This window comes from Crocuta crocuta, unplaced genomic scaffold, assembly GCF_008692635.1.
Source record: "Crocuta crocuta isolate KB4526 unplaced genomic scaffold, BGI_CrCroc_1.0 scaffold978, whole genome shotgun sequence".
Classification (NCBI taxonomy): Eukaryota; Metazoa; Chordata; class Mammalia; order Carnivora; family Hyaenidae; genus Crocuta; species Crocuta crocuta.
Window position 1 is genome coordinate 98,084 of NW_027530876.1, and position 4,030 is coordinate 102,113.

The following is a 4,030-nucleotide window of genomic DNA, read 5'->3' on the forward strand; positions in this document are numbered from 1 at the left end:
CGGCTTGTCTATCTTTATGCCAGTGTTACATTCTTTTTGATTACTGTGGTTTTATTAATGGTCTTGAAATCAGGTAATGTGAATCCTCTGATATGGCTTTTTTTCCAAACTTGTTTTGTCTATCCTAAATTAGTCTCATTTCTGCATGAGTTTTAGAATACCTTGTCCATTTCTCTGCCGAGGGCAGGGGGAGGGAAGCCTGCTGGGATTTTGATTGGCTTGCATTGAATCTGCCTCTGCATCCTTTTGGGGAGGACTGACGTCTGAACACCCCTGAGCCCTTCAGTCTGTGAACCTAACATAGCTCTTCATTCAGGGCCATCCCTCCTTCCTCTCAGCAGCAGCTCGTGGTTTCAGTGTCCAAGCTCTGCACATGTGTTAGCATTTCTTGATTCCCCTGCTGTGGCTCCGTAGCGGCCCTGCATTCCTGTGTGGTCACTCACTCGTCCCACAGACTCGCACAGAGCCCCCAACGGTGTTGGGCGATGGGAGGATGACGAACACTACGTCTTGCGTACCTTCGGAGTCAGCACGCGTTGGGTGCTATGACGCCTGTGGGTAGCCCAGCCCGCATTTGATAACGGCCTCAGCTGTAACATCAAACAGAACAGTGTGTCCCACGTTCATGATTCTGAGGATCCATTGTTCCAAGATTTAAAAAAACACAAAACTTTCTGGCAAAGGCTTCTAGCAGGAAAACAAAATCAAATGGAAACAAGTAAGTAAGAATAAAATTAATCTTTTGTCTTTTTTTTTCAGCGAAAATATTCCTTGCTTAACATATAACGCACGTTCTTCCATATTCTGGCTAGTTCAGTGGGAACAGGGTGAAAGGAGGTGGAGAGGGAATGAGTCAGGCAGGCAGAGAAGAGGTGGGGAGAGAAAGACAGAGGAGAAAAGAGGAAAGCAAGGTTGAGGAGGAGAGTAGAGGAGATCTCAATTATCTCCTCAGACTGTGAGTGTGGGATGGAGAAACAAACAAGTGCAGTGTATTGGGAAAGTGGCCACCAGTACAGGTGACTTCTGTGCGGATTTTTGGTGTGTTAAATATAATCCAGGACTGTAAATGTACTTTCTCTTCTTATGATTTTCCTCATAACATTCTCTTTTCTCTAGCTTACCTTTTTTGTAATAATGCAGCATGTAATACATATAACATCCAAAATATGTGTTCGTCGACTGTTTATGTTATTGGGGAGGATTCTGGTCAATAGTCGGCTATTAGAGGTTAAGGTCTGAGGAGTCAGTTACACATGGATTTTTGGCTCTGCAGGTGGTCAGCACCCCTAACTCCCATACTTTTCAAGGGTCATCTGTAATAGAAAACCTGACTGTGGTGATTAAATACGGGTTCCATTTTCTTCTGTAAGGAATCTTGGGGGGCGGGGGGTAGCTTGCTGGTTCAGCAGCAGAGCATTGGTGAGGCCCAGTATCTAATTAGCTTAGCTTTGCCGCATGATCACAAAATGGCTGCTGAAGCTCCAACCATCACATAAACATTCAAGGACAGAAGGGGAAAAGGGCAACGATAATCACATCTGTCCCGTTTTATCAAGAAAGCAACAGCTCTTCCAGAAACTTCCCAGCAGACATTCACTTAAGTCTCACCCACAAGTGGATCATATATCTCCCCTCAGCTGGAAGAGAGGCTGGGGAAAGCTGGGTACAGGATTGTCATGACCTATCCCTTGAGGCTGAGCCCACTGATGCCTTGAACAACAGTGAGGTCTTATCCCCAGAGAAGAAGGCTGGAATGGATATTGGGTGATGTTATGGGTTGGATTTTGTCCCCCCAAAGGGTATGTTGAAGTCTTAGTCCCCAGTTCCTCAGAATGCGACCTTATTTATAAGTAGGGCCTTTGCAGATATAACTAGTTAAGACGAGGTCATATTGGAGGAGGGTGGGCCTTTCATTCAATATGACTGGTGTCCTCCTACGAGAGGGCGATCTTGAGAAGTATCCACAGGGCGCAGGGCATGGTAGGCGGTGAAATTGTTTGCTTTCTTTTCCACACTTTGTGGAGAGGAGTCTGGGTGGGCAGGACCCCAAGTTCTCCANTAATGTGCCCAGCCCCCAGGACAGGGACCCCAGAGGTATGTGGCTCTACCTGCCGCCCTGGCCTCCCTGGGACTATAGTGACTCCACTTAAGGGACCCCAAGAGCTGGGGCTGGGTCCTGAGGGCAGTTAAAAACAAGGAAATGGAGAGGCTTGGTATACACGTATCCAAAGTCACCAGTGCATACATTAATCACGTGCAAGGTTTTGTACACTAATTATACCCCAATAAAGCTGGGATGAAAATTTTTTTTTTTCATTTTAACTTAAATTAAAAGAGACATGCCCAGGATGACAGCCAGAAGACAGGAAATACAGAGCAGGCTCCGAAAGGAAGCAAGGTAACAACTGAGTAAAGAAAAGCTTGCTGAGAAGACAAAGGCCCCTTGGCTGCGCATCACGTGGGCTTGCCGGCTCGACGCGGAGCAGCAGGCGTTGCCTGGTGAGCGTTGCTGGGCTCCCCAGATAACAGGAACATCTCAGAAGGCTCCAAACAAAAGGGACTGGCCACAGCAGAAGCAGATATAGGTGGGCCAGCTCCCCAGGCAAGTCTAGAAGCCAGAAGCTGGGGAAGTGTCTGCAGCCCTGTGAGCCTCACTCCCAGCCGAAGTCACTCACCGAGCAGGGGAAAGGGAGCAAAACTTGAGAAACCATATCCTAGAGGAAGAGCTGCTGCACAAAACGGGGCAGAGGCCTTAGTAGCGGGCCATCAAACTGGGCAGTGCTGTCTCAGTGAGTGACAGAAGGCCCAGAGAACAAAGCCTGGAGAACAGGCATTGTGCTGGTTCATTCTCTGTGTCAGCATGGCTAGGCCAGGGTACCCGCCTTTGGATAAATGTCACTGTAAATGTTACCATGAAGGGATTTTTTTTTAATGGATTGACACTGAGATCAGTAGATCCCAAGGAAAATAGATCAGCCTCCATGCTGCATGCAATCGGCTGAAGGCCTTAGCGGGGAGGAGGATGGCATTCTGCCTCCACGTGGCCTTTGGACTTGAGCTGCAGCTCTTCCCTGGATTTCCAGCCCCCAAGACTGTGTTTCTGGCTTCTCTTCAGATCGTGTAAATCTTTCGCCTTTTACTAAAGATGTCAATAAATGTGCTATTATAACAGTATTTTCATATAATGTCACAGAACTGGACCGGTGTCATAGACAAAAAAAAAAAGGAGTCAAATAGTACAACTGTCAAACTAGGTTCTGGAAGAATATAAAATGTGCATATGTTAAGGAGATGCATGTTGTCACAGTCTGTGCAACGTGTTTTCAAAGTTATTTATACCCTTGGCCCCTGTTATCGGTTGAGTTGCGTCTCCCCCCACGAAAACGATATGTCGGAGTCCTAACCCCCAGTACCTGTGAATGGGACCTCATTTGGAGACACGGTCTGCACAGAGATGGTCAAGTTACAATGAGGTCATTGGCATGGGCCCCAATCCGGTAGGACCGGGTCCTGACGAAAAGGGGTAGTTTGAACAGAGACATGCACACGTGGAGAAGCCCACGTGAAGACCAAGGCCGAGATCCGGGCCATGCTTCCGCAGGCCAGGCAATGTTCCCGCAGATGGCCGGGAACAGCCCGGAAACCGGAGGAAGGACGGAGAGCGGACTCTCCCTGGGGGTCCCCGGAAGGAGCCAACCCCGCCCACGCCCAGACCTCGGACCGCTGGCCTCCTGGTCTGGGAGACAAGGAGCTTCTCTCGTGTGAGCCACTCAGTGTGTGGTGCTGTTACAGCCGCCCTAGGAAACTCATACAGCCCCTAAACAACACATCCTCAGACCAGTATCCAGTACACTTAGAAATACACAGTGAGAGATGGTCACAAAGTCTTGACAAACTCTACTCTGCAAGCATTAGGTCAGGGAAGAAATAAAAATGAAAGGAGAAACATTTGTAACACAAAGCAAAGAGGAATGTTTCACAGCAAACCTGTGGGACGCAGAAGATCTCACTGGTGGGAAAGTTAGTCTTT